The 25,205-nt window shown below is 37.4% G+C and overlaps 1 long non-coding RNA gene across 5 annotated transcripts in view; it reads right to left on the bottom strand.

The window, feature by feature from the left end:
* The window catches only part of LOC140617575 (uncharacterized), a 79,224-nt gene that overhangs the window by 38,956 nt on the left and 15,063 nt on the right, over positions 1 to 25,205 (bottom strand). For 3 of the 5 annotated variants that reach the window (XR_012017777.1, XR_012017778.1, XR_012017776.1), the window contains exons 3-4: positions 10,287 to 10,497; positions 1,346 to 1,431 (exon numbers count right to left, since the gene is read on the bottom strand). This is a non-coding gene — a long non-coding RNA (uncharacterized lncRNA). Of the gene's footprint in view, positions 1 to 581; positions 1,068 to 1,345; positions 1,432 to 9,163; positions 10,498 to 25,205 lie in introns of those variants that run through there. The other 2 variants (XR_012017779.1, XR_012017772.1) reach the window with 2 other exon arrangements.

The raw sequence follows: 25,205 nt of genomic DNA, 5'->3' as shown, positions 1-25,205 counted from the left end.
CTTTTTCTTTACTGATATTCCACAAAAACTAGTGTTCAGGAGTATAAACACACAGAATGAGTTGACCAAACAATGAATTTTACCAGGTAGCCTATCTTATCAACATCATAAATGGTTCTAATCCTATGTGTGTCAGCCATGTTGGCATCATTGCTGGGTTTAAGAGAGGCTCTGCTACCTCTGAACCTCCTCTCATGAACCTGATTCAAGTTGAAACTTCAAATCAAGCCCTCCTGAGTCTATCTTCCCACCTTTCACAAATAGAAAATTTTGAATGCCAGCACGGTATGAGAGTGGGTTACAGGTTGTTTATCATGAACAGCCTGAGAGTGAGTCAGGCCTAGCATCTCCCCGATATGAATAAATGTGTGTAACATAATTCCAGGATCAAAGTTCCTCTGAATCTCACTCTGCTCAGCCCAGTAGTGGACACTTTCATCCACTTTAACCATACTTATTTTTCAGAACACTACAAATAAGAGCAGATTTTCTTGTATTCCTTTTTTTTTTTTTTTTTTTTTTTTTTTGTATTCCATGTTTTAGAGGAAGAAATTAAGCTGATAGTGATTAGGTAACTTGCCTAAGTTCCCACTACTAGAAAATTTGAACTTGGGTCTGTCTGATACCGAAGTCTGTACTAACTTGATTTGTATTCAAGGCTGAACAAGGTAAGATGTTAGAATCCTTGAGCCAAGAAAGCATGCTGGTGGATCCAGGGTCCTTCTGATTCGTGTCTCCTGTAGCATCTCTGGAAGCAGCCTTGCACCTGAATGCTGAATGGTCTACCTGGGATCGGGAAGTAAGATCATATAATCTTCCCCAGTGAAGTGAGTGAGGCTTGAGCAGATGGAAATTTCTCTGCCTCTGCTACAGGTGATTGCACTAACAACGTTCCTCCACATAGCTTTGCCAAGTCGGATGCCAGGCCTTGCCAGATGCAGATCTCCAGACCTTCGGCTCTGTGCTCATTAACTTCTCCAAAGAGCCATTTGGAGGACATGCCAGTGGAAAGACATGAGCCCCAACTGAATGCACCCCAGTTACAGGTCTGGCTTCCACCTGTCAGTCTGCATTCAGACAAGGAGATAATCTGATTAGGTAAATTGAGAATTATCAAGATTCACTCACTCTACATATTTCCACATAACAGACGGATCTCAAGATTGCTGGTAACCAATGAAGCACATGTAGAGTTGCCGATTAAATTCCCCAGGCTCCAGTTGACTTCTCAAATTGAAAATCTAATCCTAGATTTCTCCTCACTAGTTAAATCAGCATAAATCTTTCTTGGCATATGACTTACTTTGACCTAGGGAAAAGCTCCTTCGAATCCCCTATTACTCACATTGATCTTGTATTATGCAAGGTCTTTCATTAGTTTTCAGTGTTTTGGATGTAAGTCACTCAGTTCCTAAGAACACAATCCAGCATCTGGAAGGAAAATAAGCAGTTCTCAGGCACCATTACACGAGAAAACCTAATCTTTTGAGGTTGAAAAAGAAGGAAAGTCACTTGCTTTTCCAAAATTGACTCTTAGGGCTGCTGTCAAAGTCAGAGCTTGATGCACTCTTTGATTTGACCTAGCCTGACATTTCATCCATTATGATTACATGAAAGTCAAAGATTATTGCATAAATGTTTAAGCAGCCATACTGGCCACTCAGTGAAGGCCATCAGGACATCAGAGGTGTTGACATTCAGAGTGTCATTGCTTAGGGTTTCTCCTGAGTTCTTAGAGGAGGTAGAGCATAAATGGTGTTCCTGGCTTCCAATGTGTCACTATGGCCCAAGAACTGCAAACTAACAGTTCCATAGTTTCCCAGAACCTCAAATCATATATTGTATCAGTAGAGGTAAATTCTTAATAATAATAAGCTTCAAGGTCCCACCTTTACATGGGCTTTTTCCAAGACTCTGAGAGAGGACTTACAAAGTTTTAACGTGGCTATACATTTTTGCAGGATTTACAGAGGTAAGCTACTCTAACCACACTCCATCAAGACTCTCATCTTGCTCCACTCCAACCCCCCCACACACACACACACACCACCAGACTTTCCATTCTTCCTGTTAGATAGCACTGGAGTGGCTGCTGGCATTGTTGGTATTTAGGTTGTGTTTAGTGAGATAGTTTTATGTGGTTTGTGGTCATGTCTATAGCTAGGTGATTGCTAGCCCACTTAGCCTAGGAATAGCTGCCAGGATCCTCCTCTTGTTCACTGTGTTGGCTCACCCAGTATTGTGACACAAAGTTATGGAGTCAGGGCTCATGTTGTAATATGATCGAATGTTTTCAACAGTAAAATGAGTGGTAGAGAAGGAGAAACAAGGTCTGATATAAATAACACCAGAAGCTAGCCTGTGGAAAATTCTAATCAACATATACATAAAGCTATAAGTGGAAGATGAAATTCTTTCCCACACTTAGTCAAAACAAAAGTTCTCTCTTGTTAAGAGTCAAGAATATGCCTGATAATATAACATATATATATATATATATATATATATTAAGATTTTACTTATTTATTCATGAGAAACACAGAGAGAGAGAGAGAGAGAGAGGCAGAGACACAGGCAGAGGGAGAAGCAGGCTCAATGCAGGGAGCCCGATGTGGGACTCGATGCCAGGTCTCCAGGATCACACCCTGGGCTGAAGGCAACACTAAACCGCTGAGCCACCTGGGCTGCCCAGTTATATTTTAAACTCATCAAAAATAGATCCTAGGATTGCTTGATAGTCCAATTAATAAAGAGAAATGAATCATTTGAATGGACTGAAAAATAATTAAACATAACACTCTTGTTAATATTACATGAAATATTGTCATGGACAAAGGGAATACACAGCTCAGATTATGCCATTATAACTAGGAGATGGACAATAATGAGGACAGAATGGTAAAAGAGTGGCAGCAATTCAAAGACATCCAAGAGAAGTCACTATACAAGATAACTTGAAATTCTCTAAAACCCTACAGTTTCTATGTAAAAGAATCCAGATGGGGGTTTTCCAAACTTTATAATAATTCACATTTTGGCAGTAATGTCCTTACCAACAATGGTTTGTATATCTGAAAAAAAAAATCTGAACTACTAAAATTTTAAAACAAACATCAATTTTGATCAACCATCCGAGGAAATACAAATTGTATTTTACTCTGTCTTTAGAAAAATGATACCAAAAATAATTATCTCATTACAAGTCAAATAGAGTATACAGCCAAAAAAATTGTAAAGTAAAACATTCTATAAATAATTAATATAAAAAAACATTGTTTATTTTTGGCTTTTGTAAAATTTGTGATATTTGTTAGCCCTTTAAAATTTATGTTGGCCGTGATTTTTTTTCACATTCTCATTAACTAATTACTTTCCATCATATTTTTTTACATATTTTTAAATTTAAATTCAATTTGCCAACATATAGTATAATATCCAGTGCTTATCTCATCAAATGCCCTCCTCAGTGCCTGTCACCCAGTTACTCCATCCCCCCACCCACCTCCCCTTCCGCAACCCTTTGTTTACCAGAGTTAGGAGTCTCTCATGGTTTGTTTCCCTTTCTATTTTTTTCCCACTCAGTTCCCCTCCTTTTCCTTATAATCCCTTTCACTATTTCTTATATTCCATGTATGAGTGAAACCATATGATGGTTGTCTTTCTCCAATTGACTTATTTCACTAGTTCCATCCATGTTGAAGCAAATGGTGGGTTGTCTTTTCTGATGGCTGAGTAATATTCCATTGTATGTATATATATATATGTATATATATACTTATATGTTTATATATTTATATATATACACCACATCTTCTTTATCTTTTTGTAGTGTTGTATTCTTTTTCTTAAAGAGGGCACCCCAAAGTATATAATCTTCAGGCTAAAAGAAACCTGCATCCACCTTGTATGTCAGTCAGTATCTTTTAGTTGAAAGTGACAGAAACTTAACTCAATTTAGAAAAATAATAATTAAAGTATGAAAAATCAAGTTTGACTGGACTCAGACTTTCAAATTATACCATCAGGACTCAGTCTCATCCTTCCCAACCCTTAGCTCATTTTTTTCTCCCTTCTATGCTAATTCCATTCTCAGTCTATCCTTATCTTGGGGTAGCAAGATGGCTGTCAGTAGTGACAGACTTCTACCTTATTCTCACAACAGTTCTGACACTTCTGACAAAAGTCATACTTTGAATCTCTTTGGCTTGGCCTAGTTAGTGAGCTCATGCATGAACAAAGCCAGAAACCTCTAAGTCTCCAGTTGGCAAGACTGTATTATGTGCAAATATCTTGTCCATAACATGAACAACCTGGGATGAGAAAGGAAGAAGATTATTCAACTATAAAACTAATATTAAATAAATATAAAATTAATATAAAATATGAAAACACACATAAGATTAAACAAATGTAAACAGATATTAATGAATGAGAAAGCAGTATTGGTTTGGCAAAAAGAGAAGAACTCCATGATGTATACATGGAGTTTGCTTCTATAGTTTCTATTGCGGATCTAGTTAAGTCCAGGTAGTCTATGACCATAAATAGAGGCATATACCTCGACAAAGACTGGGAATTAAGAGGAAAAAAAACATAGATTTCTCATCAGAATTTGTCTGTAGAGCACCTAGGTGGTCAGTCAGTTAAGTGTCTAACTCTTGATTTCAGCTCAGGTCATGATCTCGGGGTCCTGGGATCAAGCCCTGCCTCAGGCTCCATGATCAGTAGAGAGTCTGTTTGAGGATTCTCTCTTCCTCTCCCTCTGCTCTTCCCCCTATTTGTGCTCTCTCTCTTTCTCTCTCAAATAAATAAATAAATCTTAAGAAAAAGAAAAAAGAATGTGTCTCTATACTTTAATTAACCAGATTTTTAAGTCAATCTAAATACAGCTCTTATGTCTAGAAGGGAAAAATAAGACCAAAGATCCATCTCATGATAGATATTGTTTTTGTTTTATTTTTCTGTTTGTTTGTTTGTTTGTTTTCATCTCCTCATACTGTTTTATATGCTAAAGGTTTCCAGGCTCATTTAGTCATAACATGAGCTGCCATGATTGGGCATCTGACTTGTTCTAGGCAAGAGAGTGGTATAGATGATTTACATATGCATTTCTAATCTTCATAGTCACTAAGAATGTACTTTTATGCATACTTTAAGGGTGAAGAATATGGAGAATAGACAGTATTCAAACTTCCAAGTTGTTTTGTATATTATACTACCTCTAAAATATTTGCCCTACTTCAAGCCTAGGGCATTTTATTTATGCCTATAGGTGACTGTATATTATAGAAGAAATCTTGCTAGAATATACTAGATCATAGTCTTCTTCTTTACAGCATACCAGTTTTCCCATTGCATCTCCAATATTCTGCAATTATAAGATACCTTCCATCTCCCATAAGTAATGTTATTACTAGGTCAAACCTCTAGTGTTGGTAGCAGGCATCATATCAAGTTAACATGAGAAACACATTGTCTTTGTAGGCTTTGATATGGTAGAAAGCTAGGCCAATACATTTTGGAAGTTACTAAGACCTGTTTAATCTCTGTGTTATAGCCTCCATTCTGGGTAGATGTTTGTGCAACCCTAATCTGCTTTAGAAAGTCCTATCAGAAATGTCTTGAGATTCTACAGCACTTTATAGTTTGTGAAGCAAATTTGAATAATGTTGAAAGAGATTTGGAGAAGGGTGAGATATAGAAGAAATATTCAGTTTCTCTGTTTCTTAGACAGTCCAGATAGGAAAAATTAGAAAAAAAAAAATGAATGAACCAAAAGAAGTAATAGAGCCTCTATGTTCTGAAAGTAGTGTTAGGCCTTCTCAAGCCCCATCCCATGCCTAGCACAAGGATTGGGAAGCACTTATTCTGGCAGAGTTGTTTCAATGAGGGGGGACCAACTTCACAGCTTATGGCAGTCCTGTTCCAAAATGGCAGTATAAATCATTAGCAGAGCCAACCCTCAACCCTTTAAGTGGAAGGAAGCTTTTCAATGGGGATCATGCCAACACTGGAGTGGATAGAGTCAAACTATCAAGGAATAAATTTGAGAGACACAGAGTCTGTAAGAGAAGGGGTAACCTAGGCAGAGATGGTGGTGGGTGGTGCTATTGTCATGAGCTTTGAAGGAGACTTGAAATCATTTTCTGGCAAATGCCCATTTGGCTTGACTCCAGTAAAAAATGTGATGCCTAAGTGCTCCAAGAGAGGGATGTTTAGACTGGAAGAGGGACAGCAAATCTTGTAGCCACCCTCTATTTTCCCCACCTTTCTCTGTTCCCACCGGCAAAAACCCACACAAGCTAATAACTAAAGACTTTACTGAAATTTACAGAAGTTTAAAAAAAAAAATACATGACTATGTATTACTAAAAATGCTACCAAGTTGACTTATTCTGTGAATATCAGATGAAGCAGAACACCCATAAAATTAAGAAAAAAGAGAAATCCAGCACAGTTTGTGGGAACAAGGTGACCTCATGTACTAATGCTTTGTAGTGACCATTGAAAAGAGAAATGATCTATGCTAGGAATTTATAAATAATCAGGTCTCTTAATGCATTTTTATTGGCACTTAAATCTGTTTTCCTTCAGAGATGCTAATCAGAATAATATGGGAGCTGTTTGTTGACTTTCTCATAGACAATAATGAGAAATAGAGTCACTACAGGCAAGGAGATTTTACAATACCCCTTTGTCTTTCCATTCTTCACATATCAAGCCTTTTTGTGCTGGTCATAAATATATTAGGATGGGAGCCTGGAATAGTACATCGCCATAAATCCAATCTTTAAAAATTATTAAAAAGGTCCATATGTAGATTATAAACATGGCTTTAATTTAAAAAATACAGAACATTCTTAGAACACAATAAAATAGCAATTAAAAATAAAGCTATAAACAACAAAATATACTCAATTAGTTTTACCTTGTTTCTTCAATATAAATAAGCCATCCAGAGCTACAGCTATTGAATATTAACAGTATGACAATTTGAAACCACTACGTATCAGAATTTATGGAGTTCAATTAACACTATAGACAAAGATGAATTCATAACCTCAGAAGCCATCATCACTACAAAAAAAGTGATTAAAATTAAATGAATCTTGAATCAAAAAGAGTAAGATAGCTAGAAATAAGCTTAACCAAGGAGGTACAAGACCTGTACACTGAACAGTGTAAGACATTGATGAAAAAAAAATGGAAAAAGGCATAGATAAATTGGAAAAATATCCCATGCTTATGGACCAGAAGAATTAATATTGTTAAATGTCCACTCTACCCCAAGCAATCTACAGATTCAGTGTAGTCCCTATCAAAATTCCAATGGTATTTTTCACAGAAATAGAACAAACCATCCTAAAATTTATATGGAACCACAGAAGACCCCACATGGCCAAAGTGATCTTGAGAAAAGACAAAGGAAGCATTATATTTCCTGATTTCGTACTATATTACAACGCTATAGTAATCAAAACAGCATGGTGTTGGCATAAAAGCAGACACAAAGATGAAAGGAATGAAATAGAAATAAACCCATGCTTATATGGTCAGTTAATTTAGAACAAAGTGGGGTACCCAAGTGGCTCAGTGGTTGAGTGTCTGCCTTTGGATCAGGTCATGATCCCAGGGTCCTGGGATTGAGTTCCACAATGGGCTCCCCATAGGGAGCCTGCTTCTCCCTCTGCCTTTGTCTCTGCCTCTTTCTCTGTGTACCTCATTAATAAATAAATAAATAATCTTAAAAAAATTAGAACAAAGAAACCAAGAATATACAATAGGGAAAGATAATCTTTTCAGACAATGGTGTTGGGAGACCTGGACAGCCACATGGAAAAGAATGAAACTGGACCACTATCTTATACTATACATAAAAAAAACAAAACAAAACAACTCAAAATGAATTAAAGACTGAAAGTAAGACTTGAAACCATAAAACTCAGAAGAAAACACAGGGTAAGCTCCTACACATCAGTCTCAGCAATGATTTTTTTGGATTTGACACCAAAAGCAAAGGTGAAAAATGCAATAATAAACAAGTAGAGCTCAAACTAAAAAGATTTTAGACAGCAAAAGAAATTATCAACAAAATGAAAAGACAATCTATGAAATGGAAGAAAATATTTGCAAATCATAAATCCAATAAGGGGTTAATATCCGAAATATATAAAGAACTCAAACAACTCAATAGGCAAATAAAAAGCAATCAGATTTTTTAAAATGGGCAATGTATCTGTAGATGTTTTTTTCAAAGGAGACACACAGATGGCCAACAGGTACACTGAAAGGTGCTCAGCATCACTAATCATCAGAGAAATACAAATCAAAACCACAGTGAGATGTCAGCTCACATCTGTTAGAATGGCTGTTAACAAAAAGAAAATAAATAACAAGTATTGTTGAAGACGTGGAGAAAAAGGAAACTTTTTGCACCATTGGAAGGAATATAAATTGGAGCAGCCACTATGAAAAACAGTACAGAGTTTCCTCAAAAAATTACAAACAAAACTACTATGTGATATATCAATTCTACTTTTGGGTATTTATCAAAAGAAAATAAAATCACTATCCCAAAAGGACATTTGCTCCTTCATGTTCATTGCAGCATTGTTTACAATGGCCAAGACATGTGAATAACCCAAATGTCCATTGACAGATGAATGAATAAAGAAAATATAAGATTATTTAATATATAATATATGTAATATTATAAACATAACATACCATTAATAATACATACCACGTATATAATATATATTTTTTCAGCCATGAAGAAAAGGAAATTCTATCATTTATGACAACATAGATGGACCTTGAGAGCATTATACTAAGTGGAATAAGTCACACAGAGAAAGATGAATACTATATGATCTCATTTATATGTGAAATAAAAAAAAAAAAAAACAGGAGAGAGAGAGAGAAAGAAAAAGAAATAAAGATCTTAGTACATAGAGAACAGATTGGTAGTTGCCAGAAGTGAAAGAAGGGAGGGGCTGAGCAAAATGTATGAAAAGTTAAAAACATATAAAATTAAGTGAATCTTATTCAATGAAGAAGTAAGAAAAATATCAAAATATATTCAAAAAGTTGATTAAGGTGCTCATAAAGATAAAAGTGGAAATTGGTGATTTAGAAAACAGGAAAAAATAAAAATCATGAATAGAGTGCATCATAAGATTTTATTTCTGATTCATATCACAGGTGGCAGGTGTAGCCTTTGAGCTTTTTTTAATGGATAACCTTTTCTTAGACATATCTACAAAAGGCTCTTCTCATAATCATGCATGAAAATAAAACATTAGCTAGGAACAGCATTCTTGGGTAAGAACAATTTCTCACTTAAAATTAAGTAGATATTTATCAGCTGACAATGCTGGAAGTAAAAATGTCTAATATTAGCTTTATTTTTTTTTCCTTTCCAAAAAAATTCTACTTATCTACTCTACAAGAATTTCTCTTGAATGCTTTAAAATTATCTTATTTTGTTTGTAAGTAATTTGGTATTTTTTTTTGTGTGTGTTTGTGTGTGTGTAAGAATCTTTTGATAAGTGTTTGAGGATCATTTTTGCTTGTTGGTTCTGGATTCTTCCTGAAGATATCATTTATTAATACAAAATCCTTATTTTCTATCATTCTGAAAATCCCCTCCCCCCCAAAAAAAGAAGAATTAGCAAGTGTATGTTAGATGATGTGTGTCAGATGAACAACATTGGACACACAAATGGTCCCTGACTTTTGGAGCTGATAGACTAAAATAATAAATAGATTAGTTCATTACTTAATTAATTTTGCTTAGTCCTATATCCATTAGTTTCTCTTATACCTTTTTAATTTTTTTTGTTATTTCCCCTGCATTCTTGGATCACATTTATCATCCACCTACTGCTCTAATCTCCTACTGTATTAATTCTATTGAGTTCCTTTAATTTTTTTCACTTTTTTTCACTTACTGCTTGAAATCTTTCTGAAAACTTCTTTTTTATTTCAGAACTGTATCTCAACCAAATCCATCTCCATACCATTATCATACAATTTATCATTTGGGCCTCTATAGTCCCACCCCTCGGTCCACTAGCCTCATAGCTGTGTAAATGAATCAGCATGAACAATAATCTTTGAAGTAATCTGTTCTCCATAAATGTGGAGAGGAATAACTTCTCCTGTTCTGAAACATTTCTGATTCAGTCTTAGTCTCTTGAGTATGCTCCGTTTCATTTTGTTTTTGTTTTTATCATACTGATTTTAAAAGGGAAGTAGAAAGGCAAATTTTGTGGCATTACTACCATATTAGATGCTGTTTTTTTTTCTTCCTGTCCTGACTCCATTCTCAAGGTAATTGTGCATCTTTTTTTTTCTGAACCCTTCAAGTACACAAGAGAAAAAGGGTTTGCAAGCTTGAGGTGAATGTCTGGGTAGCGGCCTCCAGGCTCAAGCTTTCAATACAACAGCAATCACCAAGTCAACCAATTGGAACAGCTGACTTCTAAGAAGAACCTGGAATACAAAAAAAAAGCATTATATAATGGGTGAGGTGCACATGGGTGGCTCAGTCAGTTAAGTGTTTGCCTTTGGTTCAGGTCATGATCCCAGGGTCCTGGGATGGAGTCTTACATCAGGCTCCCTGCTCTTCAGGGAGCCTGCTTCTCCCTCTCCCCCTACCCCTCCTCCCACTGTTCATGCTTGCTCTCTCCTACCAGCTCTCTTTCTCCCTCTCTCTCTCAAATAAACAAATAACAATCTTTAAAAAAATAAAATGGGTGAGGCATTGTCAAGAGTGATATATGAGTGATATGCAGATACATTTTAGAGCAAATGTACTCAAAGGGTGGCTTTGGGACCAGCAGCATCAGCAATCCTAGGGAAATTATTAGAAAAGCAAATTCTCAGACCCTACCCCAGACGTGCTGATCTAGAGACTCTGGGAACAGATCCAGCAACCTGTGCTTTAATGAGCACTTCAGGTTATTCCAATACATGATAAAGTTTGAAAAGCACTGTCTTTGCGTCTAGAACACATAATAACCAGTAAATATGAACCATAGACTCTAAAGTCTGAGAGAGTTGGGACTGGGGTAGACCTAAAGTTAAGGACAAGAGTCATGACCTACAGCCAGAACTCAGAGGAGAGTAAGACAGGTGAATGGTTCCAACAAGGTATTTGGGCCCAATTAGGGAGCCCATGTTATCTGTTCTTGAAGTGTCAATGTTGAGGTAGCAGACAGGACATATCCCTGCAAGCACAGCATGAGGTGTGATTTCATGTACCCTTGCTCAACTCTGAGCTTTCCAGTAGGTGAAATCTTCTCTAGGGATGGAAAACTTGTGAAAATTTGCAGTGTGTCAGGGAATTTGGCAGTAGGAACTGGAATCCTACAGTTGATGTATGGTGTTATCATGTATCCTAGTATATGGAATTTGGGATCAGGCTCTTTTGGATTAAAGGTCTATCATAGCTAGCAGTATAAATGAACCTTTTCTTTAAGCCAAGTTTCTTGGAGCTTTTGAGCAATAAGCTTGAACTTGCCAGATGCATAGGGAGTTTTTAAATAGACATCCTTAACTGAAAAGGTATATGGCAATCGAAATGGCAGAGCTGTGGATGCCAGTGCCAGGGGAAGAGTGAATACCACAGAAGCCAGAGTTTATGATTTTGAAATGCGGATTTTAAGGAATTGAAGGAAAGAAAGCTCAATATCTGAAGTTTTGACCCAGAGAGAGTTTGAGAGTATCTATGGTAGGGAAAAACACAGTATAACAGCTTTGAGAGTATCAGAAAGGAGGGTCCATGGCTTGAATGCCAGGCATTACATTAGAAACTTTCTCATCTGGGGTGCCTGGCTGGCTCAATCAGTAAAGCATGTGACTCGCAGTCTCAGGTTATAGTTCCAGTCTGTGTTGGGTGTTGAGATTACTTTAAAATCTTAGTGGCACCTCAGTGGCTCAATTGTTAAGAACCCCACTCTCGATTTCAGCTCATGATCTCAGGGTCATGGGGTGGAGCCCTGCATTGGGCTCTGTACTCAGTGAGGAGTTGCTTAGGGTCCTGTCTATCCCTCTCCCTCTGCCCCTCTTCCTGCTCCCACTCAAAATAAATTAATAAATAAATAAACAAGTAAACAAATAAACAAAATCTTTTAAAAATAATAAAATAAAATCTTAAAAAAAAGGAAACTTTCTCATCTGGCAAGCCATTTAATCCTCATTCAACAAGGCTAAGGTCAAGGAATTAGTATCACCACATTCAGATGAGACTATGGATTCTCTACAAGATTTGATAACACACCCCAAATCTCACTTACCTAAATGTGGCCAAACCAGGATTGCCACCCAGGCCTGTAGGATGCTAATACTTTCCTCTTACTCAGCCCCCAGACTTCTTTTATTATTTATTTATTTATGTTTTTAAAAAGCTTTATTTACTTATTTGAGAAAGAGAGAAGGGGGAAAGTAAAGGAAGAGGAAAAGAGAGACCCAGGCTGACTCTGCACCTAGCTTGGAGCCCAATGCCAGACTCAGAGCCCAACACCAGACTCGATCTCATGACCCTGAGATCAGGACCTGAGCCCAAATCAAGAGCCAGATGCTCAATTGACTGTGCCACCTTGGCATCCCCATCTCCCCAGACCTCTTTTACAAGAGCTTCTCTTGTCTCCTTCTATGAGCTTTGACCACCCTGGGGACCCTGAGCATTATTCTTGATGGCTTAAGAGCCAGAGCAGCAGCCTTCAGTGGTTTCACAAAATACATCTGACTCAGGTTTCAGTAATTCAAGTAGAATGAGGCCAGATTTATAGAGTTAAGAAACATTAAATCCTTCCTTTCCTGGGGTTGAGGGGCCTTCTTGCTGCCAACCAAAAAAAAAAAAAAAGAAAAAGAAAGAAAAAGTGGATTCTCATTCTAAGGCTACATTTGAAAGCTCAAGCTCCCAAGATAGAGGAAACACAGAAGAGCAAAATTTCAAAGTTCTCATAACACAAAGAGAGCACATTCAGTGGTCATCTAGGATCCAATTCCCTCTGAATGGGCAAGATTCTCAGGCCCCAGAGTGATATCTGGAACTGGACCTAAAGGCTCAGGTAAGGGGATCATCAGAGGAGAGGGCATTCATTTAATCATATTTCATTCACTCAACCAATATTTATTTTGGCAGGTTAGTAAAGGATTGCTAAAAAAAACAGCCAAGCTCTCCATCTACTACTGTAAGTCCGGAAGTTCCATTAAGCTAGATGGAGGTTAATGTCATAGGATTGATGAGGCATAAGCTAAGGCTTTGGAAAAGTGTAGGGTGGGACATGAAGAAGGCAAGTTTGTCCAGCCAGTAGGGCAGATTCTGAAACTGGTCATGTAGTCAAGAAGAATGAGGAATGCAAACAAGGCTGGCTTCTTCACATATTTCTCATCCAGGACCTACATACTTCTTAACATATCTGTAAGACAGATCCCCTAAGGGAAGACAAATAAGATCTGGAAAATGTTGGGTGAAGAAGAAAAGATAAAGGGGCAGCAAGCCAGGCAAGTTTTAGCAGAAGTGAAGGCACTTTGGGCTTTGGAAGGTACAGACTCATTGTTCTGCTCTATCCAAATCAACACTCCAGGGTTTCTTGAAGTCTGATCTAATCCATGCAGGGGATGCAAAAAGATCAACAGGTTTATATTGCACAAAGTCAGGCCTGCTGAAAAATTATGCCTGCTAAAATATCCTAAGCCCCAACAGTGCCCATCTAGATTCATTTTCTCTTAAAAAGTAGAAAAAAAGCTTCCTTTTTCAAGTGGCCAAACATGGAGATTTAAAAGTAAATCCAACTTCTAAGATTTATTTCTAAAATTTACTAAGCCAGGGGTGCCTGGGTGGTGTAGTCAGTTAAGCATCTGCCTTTGGCTTAGGTCATGATCTCAGGGTCCTGGGGTAAGACCCGCACTGGACTCGCTGCTCAGTGGGTAGTCTGCTTCTCTCTCCCTCTCTGAACCTCCCCCACCCATCCCCACTTGTGCTCTCATGCGCTCTATCTCTCTCATATGACTAAATAAAAAAATCTTTCAAAAAATTGAAGTAAAAAAATAAAATAAAATTTACCAGGCAAGATAGAATTCCTTTCACTCATTCATCTTATCCCATGTCGGAAAATTAGCATTTTTCAGGTAGATTACAATTTAGAAATTTCACCATGTGGTAGGAATTGCAGAACAAAACAAAACAAAACAGCAACTTATAGCCCTAGTCTTATTAATATAAATAAGTGAATGCAAGCAAATGTCCCTTCAGATTAAACTAACTGGGGTGGGGACTGATTCTGCAGTATACCCAAGCACTGTCAGTCAAATGGAAAGACCATCTATCTTGTGCTCAGAAAGATCTCAGTTGTAATCTCAGACCTACCAAGCATTTAATACCTACCAGGGAGTGAGATCCATGGTGAGGGAGGACACCCTGCATAACTTTTTTAACTTCTTCACTTCCTTTGTTTGCCTTCCCTCCTTCTCTCTCTCTCTCTAATGGAGGATATTCCTAAATACACCCATTCATGTTTACACAGGATAGGTTTCCTCCCCCAACTGCCTCTTCCATGTCACAGTGCGTACTTGGAGCCAAGGCTTCAGAAATTCTTTTTTTTTTTTTTTTTTTTTCAGAAATTCTAAGAAAAGGAGTTAGAGAAGTCAGGCTTCAGTCCTCGGAAAGAATCCTGCAATACACAGCACCTCCAGAAGCCAGTTTGTCCAGCCCACCCTCATGGACAATGAAGCGTGGCAAGAGGATGCCCCACACAATAGCGACACCTTCCCCCCTGTTCTCTGCCACCTTTCCAGAACCACCTGAGGCTTGCCCCACCAGGCACCTTCTCTGCAGTCCTGCGTGGGGCTGCTTCTCAGGGCCTTCCCTGCTCTTCTCCCATCCACCAAAACAGGAGCATCTCCAGAAAGTATTTCAAAAGACGGGCACACTGGAGACGCTGTCTCCCTGCAGAGAACCCTGCTGCCCTGAGGTTAGGAGAACACAGATTGCTGAGTCACCTCGTAAATTGTTTCAAATGAGTTTTTCTTTCCTGTTAACATACCACAGCAGGGAGGTGGCGGGGGGGGGGCGGGGGGCGGAAAGATGTTGAGCAAAGAGAGACAAGGTTGAGAGGAAAGGACTCCGGGGAGCTGGAGGGGAGGATACAGGGATGGGATTTAGCTGCCTGCTCAGTTATGGCAATCAATTTCAACCGTAATGATAAAATAATGCAGAGGGAGAAAAGCAGACAAGATAGAAGTGATAAAATGGAAATGAATCCTCATTACCTCGCTGAATAGAGGGCCACAGCTGTGCCACTGCTTCCCTGCCCAGCAAGGGCGCATTTCATCCCAGGGCTCGTCACGTGGGTTTGGGCAACGAGGGGAGAAGGTAAAACATGCACTGCCATGGTCAGCTGCGGAGCAGTGAGCTTGGCCATGCGGTGACTAGGAATCTCCGGAGTGCTCCAAGATTTACAGCTTCCCCCTCTCTGCTCGTTTCCCAGAGCTCCCACCCTCAGGCTGTGGGGAGGAGTGCCTTGGCCCACCCGACCAAAAAATTTTAGCACTTGAATTTTTATCTGGCTCCCAGTTCTCCAGCGGGAGCGCACATAATCTCCAAAAGCAGGAATGTGCATGGGCTGTACACAACGGAGGGGCGCAGTGAACACATCTGTGCAATTAAGTGTGTGTCTGGAGCTGGTGGCAATGGCGAAGAACATGACACGTTGTCGTAGGCAACCTAGAGAGTTCCCTGGTATCTCACACCTCATAGTCTTCAGCAGAGTTTAGGGAAAGTGGATTTTGCTTTTAGCACCAGAAACTCCTTAGCTTGTCATTCAAAGACTCTCCATTAACTGGTCCCAACCCGTTGCACCCACTTCTTTAAGCTCCCTGTCAGATTGCAACTTTTTTTGGCCACTCACCATTCCTAGAACATGGCTCCTACTTCCCACACAGGTCGGCTTGGCTTGCATGCTCTCCTCTGCCTCTTCTGTCCTTTCCCCTAGCTTTGATTGTGTGCATCTTACCATCCTTAAAGACACAGATCCTATGGTTGGAAACAACTTCTCTGTTCCACAAATCTCCATTATAACTTCTCTTTATTGTTCTATTAATGCTCTACTTTATATCTTGGATGTAGTTACTTATCCCTTGCTGCACCCTAAGACGGTATTGCCAAACATTTCTGTCTGGCTTGGTAGCAAATAGCTACTCACACAGTAGGTGCTCCATATCTTTGATGCCTGTTCATTTTCTATTTAATGAGTGAAGGAGAAAAGAAGAAAGTTCACACTTTTCCCCAGAGCCAGTTGCTAGGATTTCTTGCCGTCCATTCTCCAACCCTCTGTGGATCCCTGGAATGTCAGCTGTTGTTGATTCCAGACTTGATGACAGACCCGGCCTGAGGCCTTTCCAGTTCTAGCCAGTGCTTCCTTCCAGGGTCTCCTGGACAAAGCAGGTGCTGGCAGGAAGCACGAGTGTCCTGACACCCATTATCGTATTTTAAGTTGGACAGTGGCCTCTGTTTGTACGTATATTGTAACTATCGGACTCTCTGAAGAACAGGTCTCCTTCCCACCGACCCTGACCTCTTGGATGCCTTCTTATTGTCAGGCAAGGGGTCTCTGCTCCCCACGTCAACACTTATTCAACCTTACATGAGGGCCACCTCCCATGTGGCTCTGGGTCAAGTATGGAATAAAGTCAGTCTACGATGCCATCTCTACCTTTAGGGGGTATACAATGCAAAACACTGACCTAGCAGTAGTCAAAATCTACTGGGATGGAGACATGAAACTGACAGTTTTATCTCAGGAGCAGAGATGAGTAAGGAAGAATGTGCATTGACATACTTCCTAACAAACACTTTATGAACATCTTTATGAACACGTGATTCATGTCCAGCCGGCAGTGCTGTGGTTTTCAGGTGGTGCCTAGGCAATAAATTGAACACCACTGAATCATGAATCATGAAATTTACTTTCCTTTCAATTGCCTTTCATCATCAGGTTTGGTGCTAGTCCTAAACCACCCTGGGACATTTAGTAATATTGCCTTTTAACCAAAAGAGGGTAAGCCTGAGGCCTGTAGCCTTGAAGATTAGCACCGTGCGGCCAGATTTAAAGACTAATGGCTTCATTTCATAGTATTGATGTTACCTTTGGTTTATAGATGATTTGGGTTTTCAACTTCTGTACTAGTGATAACAATCGGCTAACAGTTCTTCATTATTTAACCTATGCAAAGCACTGTTGTGTTTACCATGTTTTGATTTCATTCCTGTGGCAGCTCTATGAGTTGGAAGATACTATCACTTCCTTTTACAGATGAAGAAACTGAGGCAGAAAGCTACAGTAAGTTATCTTAGACCACACAGCTAATAAATGGTGGAGATAGGATTTGAATTTAGTGTGTGCTCTTTTTTTTAAGATTTTATTTATTTATTCATGAGAGACACAGAGAGAGAGGTAGAGACATAGGTAGAGGAAGAAGCAGTTTCCCTGTGGGGAGCCCAATGTGGAGCTCGATTCCAGGACCCCAGGATCACAACCTGAGCCAAAGGCAGTTGCTCAAACCATTGAGCCTCTCAGTGTGCCTAGTATGTGCTCTTAATCACTATTCTACTACTGCTCCTGGTAATGATATAAAATATCCATTTGGAACAAATTTATTTCAGTAAAAAAAAAGGTAAAGCAAGTTAAATATTAAATAAATATTAAATAGTAATAAAAAGTCCTGAAGGTGGAACCTGGAGTTTAGAAAGCTTAGAATTGGCCTTACTCAGTTTTAGTCCACATGGAGCCTCTTCCTCTGGCATTTAACACTCAAATAAAAGAGAGGATTGTTAGAAGAGATAGTAATCCAGACCTCTATTGCAAATCATATTGGGTTAAATGGACTTTCTGAGCCTTGCATGGAGTGGTGAAGTTTGTGGGCTTTGAAGCTAACCAGACTTGGTGATAAACCCTAATTTTTCACATATAGACGCTTTGCAACGTTTTTGGTCTTTACTGATGTCTATTTTCTAATCTACAGATACGAAAAAAAATTCTATGTCAGAGGGTTGTGGTGATAAAATTGAACAAATGTATATAAAGCCACTAGTAGAAAGTTTGGTGAATACCAGATCTCTAACATTTCTTCTCACTCTCATGATTTATTATTATTATTATTATTGTTATTGTTATTGTTATTTTTAAAAGATTTTATTTATTTCAGAAAGAAAGAGAAAGAGTGCAAGTGGGGAGAGGGAGAGGGGTGAGCAGACTCCCTACTAAATGAGGAGCCTGACATGGGGCTCGATCTCACAACCCTGAGATCATGACCGGAGCTGAAATCAAGAGTGGTATACCTAACCAACTGAGCCACCCTATGATTCATTATTGTGACAGATTCCAAGAGGTACAAAGAGTTACCAAAGTGGCCAGATTCACAATGTGAGGAATCTTTCTGACTTGGGAACTTAAAATACGTGTGAATATAGCTATTACAATCTTAAACTTCCAATAAAGCACTAGATTCTTCCCAACCTCCACCCCAATTCCAATAGTAGACTTGAAATTTATTTGGCAAGTTAGTTTGGTGGAAGCCTACATGGTGAAGATATGCAAAAGTCACATTCATTGTAAAAGAGCACGGGCGCTGAAGAACACCTGCACCCTGCAGGGAGAATAGGGAGAGACTCAAAGAGCAGCTTTAGAAAATGTGAAAGTTTACTTTCATCATCTCAAAAGCTTCCTTGTTATTCTCTCTTTTGCTCTTCTAACAAAGCCAATTTATAAGAATTGATCTTATATCGTTTCAGTAAATATTGAACAATTTAAAAACTAAGTGTTTTATTGCTGGAAAATCTAGAGAGAGTCTCTGTTCTTTAGGAACTTGGTTTTGTTGGGGAAGACAGAAAAGTAAATATGTAATATGTCAATCTGACCGAGAAAAAAATGAGGGTCCTACAGCTGAGAGCCTAGAGCTATGCCTGGTGTATAAAGAAACTCAATATTTACCGAGTGAATGAAGGAATGAATCTTGAGGTCAGAAATCTACTTGATTGTGGAGTGTAAACACTGGCTTGCTTTTCCAGTAAAGCTTTTCCTGGCCTTTCTCTATTTTATACCTCTCAGTACCATGCGCCTTAGCTCTTCTTTCCGTTGACATGTTTGCCCTTCTCCATTACACTAAGAACCTTTTGAGAGGGAATGCGCTTTTAATGTCTGTCTGTCCCAGAGCCTGGCACAGAGTAGGCACTTAATAAAAGTTTATTGAATTCATTTCAATATGAGCCTCATTTCCTGGGATGACTTTCTTCTAACTGGTACCTCATGCATTAGAAACAGGGGGTAGGAGCTCTCGGGTGCTTATGGATCCTACAAAAATGACTCTTTATCCAGCGTAGGTATGAGATAAAATGACTGAGGTCATTTTAATAAAACTTCAATTTTGCCCTCTGGTTATTTTGCAACCAGCTCTGTATGGTTACATTATCCTCTATCAGTTTATAAATCAGTTTCAGTAAGTTCATAAATTTTGTATTATGTGTCACAAGAATTTGGCCCTGACTTGAAAACACTGGCTATGTTGATTAAAATCCAGGCCAGGGCTCATACTCAAGCCAGTTTTGAATCTGTCTTTCTCATAATGATAGCCTTAGTTTTGTGTGATTTTTTTGAAATTGAAACAATGCTTCTTATGAATGGATCATAGATTTACACCCATCTAAATTTGTAACTGAGGAACAAAACGTGATAGTCAGATCTCATCATTTGGTGGGAATATTCCTGAGAGAGAGGAGGATGGGAAGAGATAAAAGCAGACCAGGGGAAATTAACCTCAACTGTGTCGAAGGTTCTCTGCTGGGGGCTTTACATATGTCGAAGCTTATTATATTCCCTACAACACTATGATGCCTGTGCTATTAGCCTCTCTCACATGTGAGAGAGCTGCGTTTCAAGAAGACATTGTGATCAGCTCAAGGTTATGCCAAAATGATGGAGCTTAGGATTTAAGACCTCTGCAGAATTCTTTATTTTAAACAGTCTTCTTTCCACTGGGGAGGGAAGAAAGGCAGGCGGAGGAAAACCAAGCTGATAGAGCTGTCTCTGTAGAAAATGCATTATGAAGAAACTGTCTTCCAGGAAGATCCATGTAAATAACTTAAGATTTGAGAAGCCTGTTTAGCATGTCAATCTTCATCAGCAGGTTATAGTGAGATCAGAAGGTCTAAGGATGGTCCAAAATAAGGAAGACTCAGGCAGATCGTGGTGAGCATTTAGGATGCAAGTATTTGGAGAAGTGTTTTTATTATTGTATTTGGTTTGCTTTTGTAACTTTGGTAAGAGATAGATAAAAATTAACTGAGAAGTATAGTGTGGATTAACTTTACAGAAAAAACTCACACACATGCACACATGCACACTTTCAAATGCTCCAAGGCTTCCTTTTGTCCTTAGTAATGAGTACAAACTCCTTTCATGGCTTGAAAGGCCCTGTCAGTTCCTGCCCCAATTCCCACCAACCCTTACTGTTCTGCATCATAGATCATGTTTGTGTGCCTGCCATGCTTGGCGGCTTGATTTACAGGTCATCCAACTCTGTTTCTGTCTTTCTAAACAGCTTTATTGAGGTATAATTGACATACAAGAAAATATACATATTTAAAGTGTACAATTTGATAAGTTTTGACATGCATGTACCCCTGTGAAACCATCACCACAATCAGAATAGTGAACATACCAATTATCCCAGAAGTTTCCTCTTACTCCCTTGTATTCCCTCCTGCCTGTATCTCTCCCAGCACAGAGCAAGTACCGATCTGCTTGCTGTCACTATAGATTAGTTTGAATTTTCTAGAGACTTATATAAATGGAATCATGGAGATTATATTTCTTTGACTCTTTTGCACAGCATAATTATTTTTGGATTTATTATTTGGGATCCATGTCACTGCGTGTATCAGGATTTCTTTCCTTCTTACTATTGACAGGGTTCTATTGTATGGACATACCACAATTTGTTAATCCATTCTCCAGTTGCTTCTAGTTGGGGGATATTACATATAAAGATGCTATGAGCATTTGTCTGCAAGTATTTGTACTAACATATGCTTTCATTTCTCTTGATTTAATACCTAGGAATGGAATATTTGGATCATATAGTAGGTGTATATAGGTTTGTGTTTAACTTTTAGAGAAACTGCCAAACTGTTTTCCATGTAGTTGTACCATTTTACTTCTCATCAAGAGTATATAAAATTTCTAGTTCCTGCACTTCCTTGCCAAGTTAACACTTGAGATGGTCAATCTTTTTAACGTTTGTCTTTCTGATAGAAGTGGATTAATTTCTCATTATGGACTTAATTTGATTTTCTGTAATTATTAATAATGTTAGGCATCTTTACATACATTTCTTTGCCTCCAATACTCTCTTTGGTGAAGAGAGTATTTCAAATGTTTTGAAATGTTTTGTCCATTTATTTACTGGTGATAGGAAACCAAAATCTTATTGCTTATTATTGAGTGATAGGCAACATTTATGTGTTCTGGATACAAGGCCTTTATCAGATAGATGTTTGGAAAATATTTTCTTCCAGTCTGGTTTCTCTTCCCTTTTCTTAACAGTATTTTTTGAATAGGTTTTTAATTTTAATGAGGTCCAATCTACCAAATTAAACATTTTATGCATTGTGCTTTTTGTGCCCTATTTAAGAAATCTTTGCCTAATCCAAGGTCACAAAGATTTTTTGTTTGTTTGTTTCACGGTTTTAGACTTTTACTTGAGATTTATGATCCATTTGAGTTAATTTTTGTCTATAGTATGAGGTATAAATTGAAGCTCATTTTTTGCATATGGATATACAATTGTGCCAGCACAATTTAGTAAAAAGGATAATCTTCCCTCAACTGAATTCCCTTGCAACTTTGTTCAAAATTAGTTGTCCATATATATGTAATTTTATTTATGTTCCATTAATTCATCTTTATGTCATTACTATATCGCCCTTATTAATATAGTTTAGAAGTCTTAAAATCAGACCATTTCAACCCTGCAATTTTGTTCTTGTTTTCCAGAGTTGTCTTGGCTATTGCAAGCCTCTTGTATATTCATAAATTTCAAAATAAGCTTGCTAGTTACTACCTCAAAATTTAAAAGTCTACTCAGTTTCAACTGATATTGTGTTGAATGTTTAGGGAGATTTAGGGAGAATGGTTTCTTACCAATATTGACTGAATACGAACTTTGTATATATATCACAATTTATTTAGGCTTCTTTAATTTCTCTCAGCAATATCTTGTAATATTTAGTATGTAGGTCTTCTGCATTACTGTCAAATGCATCCCTAAAAATTTCATATTTCAATGCACTGTAAATGCTGTTTAAAATTTTTACATTTCTTGTCATTTGTTTACACAGAAATACAACTAATGCACATATATTGATCCTGTATTCTGCAACATTGCTAAACTCACATGAGTTCTAGAAGTGATTTTGTAGGTGCTATCAGATTTTCTATATAGGCAATCATGTTATTTGAAAATAAAAAAAAATTACTTCTTCCTTTCCAATCTGGACAATTCTATTTATTTTTTCTTGCTTCATTGTACTATGTAGAACTTTCGTTAAAATGTTGACTAGAACAAGTGAAAGCCAGCATCCTTGTTTTGCTTCAGATCTTAGCGGAAACATTCAGTCCTTCACCATTACATATGTTAGGTATAGTTTTCTTTCCTTTTGTTTTATTGTAAATTATCTTACTGAGGAAGTTTCTTTCTGCCTTTCCTTTTCTGAGAGTTTTTATCACCAATGGATGTTAAATTTTCTCATTTGCTTTCCCTCCTCCACTTTTATTAAGAAAATCATGCTGTTTTTCTTTTTTAGTTTATTAATATGGCACATTGCTTTGATTTTCAAACGTTAAATCAATGTTTGTATTTTCTGGCTTACATTCTGAGTATGACATATTATTAATTTTATATGTTGCTGGATTTGATTTGCTAATTTTTTTTTTTGATTTGCTAATTTTTAAAGAAATTTTTATCTTTGTATATGAGAAATACCAATAATGTAGTTTTATTATAATAGTCTTTGCCTGTTTATAAAAGAAATGTTGGCTTAATAAGGAATTTCTCCTCTTCAATTTCCACAAGACATTGTGGAGCATTGATGTAATTCCTCCTTAAATGTTTGGTTTCACCAGTAAAGCTATCTGAATCTGTAGTATTCTTTTAAGAGAGGGAGCAAGGGAGGAGAGTGGAGATGTATTAATCTACCGATTTAATTTCTGTAACCAATATGGAGGTGCTCACGTTATTTATTTCTTCTTGAATCTGCTTAGTAGTTTGTCTTTTATGAAATTTGTACATGTCATATAAGTTGTCAAATTAATTCATAACATTATAAAATATTACCTTATCATCCTTCTAATATCTGTAGAGTCTGCAGTGATGCCACTACTGTCATCCATGCTACTGCTTTTTTTTTTTTTTTCCATCAGTCTGGCTATAGTTGTATCTATTTTTTACCTTTTAAAAGATATATCTTTTGGTTACATTGATTTTCTTTATCATTTTACTACTTTTAATTTTATTTCTTGTCTTCCTTCCTTTCTTTCTTTCTCTTTCTTTCTTTCTTTCTTTCTTTCTTTCTTTCTTTCTTTCTTTCTTCTTTCTTTCTTTCTTTCTTTCTTTCTTTCTTTCTTTCTCTTTCTTTCTTTCTTCTTTCTTTCTTTCTTTCTTTCTTTCTTTCTTTCTTTCTTTCTTTCTTTCTTTCTTTCTTTCTTTCCTTCCTTCCTTCCTTCCTTCCTTCCTTCCTTCCTTCCTTCCTTCTTTTTTAGAGAGAGAGAGAGTACACATGCACGATCTGGATGGGGAGCAGAGAGAGAGGGTGAGAGAATCTTAAGCAGGCTCCATGTCCCACATGAAGCCCAGTGCATCCCAGTCTCACAAACCAGAGATCATGACCTGAGCTGAAATCAACAGTAGGACACTTAACCCACTGAGCCACCCAGGTGCCCCTAAACATTTTATTTCTGAAGCTTAGTTAGGATTAACTTGTTTCTATATTTATAGTTTCTGATTTTCTAAGATAGAAATAGATATAATTGATTTGAAGTCTTTCTTATTTTCTATGAAAGCCATTTAGCATTATAAATCTCCTTCAAGTACTACTGTGTTTTTATTTTAATTTAGTTAAAAATATCCTATTTTCTCTTTGGATAATTCTGGTCTAAGGGTTATTTGGAAGGAATATACTTAGTTTCCCAGAACTTTTTATATTAACGATGTCTAATTACATTCTATTGTAGTTTATATTAATTAAATCATTTTAATGTATTGATACTTGGATTAGAATAGAGTCTGAATTTGTAAACGTTCCGTGCTAGCATCACAGGAATGTGTGTTCTGATGTTGTTTGGTGGAGTATTCTATATATGTCACTTTGATTGAGGTAGTTGATAGTGCTATTCAAATCCTCTATATCCTTACTGAATTTTCAGTCTACCATTTAATAATTACTGAGACAATGATGTTGAAATCTTTTACTATAAATTGTAGGTTTGTCTATTTATCCTGCAGCTTTACAAACATTTAGGATAATTATGTTTTCTCAATGAATTAATATGGTTGTTATTATGAGATAATCTTTTTGGTCCATGGTAGATTCTTTGCTATGAAATCTTCTCTAAGTCATTTTAATATACATATTCCAGGTTTCTTTTAACTAGCTTTGGCAGAGTATATATCTTTTTTTATCCTTTTGTTTTTAACCTATTAGTGTCCCGATATTTGTTTTTCTTTGTTTTTCTTTGAAGGAGAATTCAGTTTATTCTTTTTTTTTAATTTTAATTTTTTTAAAGATTTTATTTATTTATCCATGAGAGAGACAGAGAGAGAGAGAGAGAGAGAGGCAGAGACACAGGCAGAGGGAGAAGCAGGCTCCATGCAGGAATCCCAACATGGGACTCAATCCTGGGTCTCTAGGATCACACCCTGAGCCAAACGCGGCACTAAACCACTGAGCCACCCGGGCTGCCCAGTTTATTCATTTTTTAAAAAATCAAATCAGACAATTTTTGCCTTTTAATTGGAAGGTTCATCTCATTCACTTAATGTGATTATTGATAAAGCTAAGTATACATTTTTTATCTTGCTATTGTTTCCTGACTCATTTGTTTCTTGTTCTGTTTTGGCTTCTTTGAATTAAGTATTTTTTT

Source organism: Canis lupus, chromosome 2 (assembly GCF_048164855.1).
Source record: "Canis lupus baileyi chromosome 2, mCanLup2.hap1, whole genome shotgun sequence".
NCBI lineage: Eukaryota > Metazoa > Chordata > Mammalia > Carnivora > Canidae > Canis > Canis lupus.
This window is presented reverse-complemented; position numbering and strand designations above follow the sequence as displayed.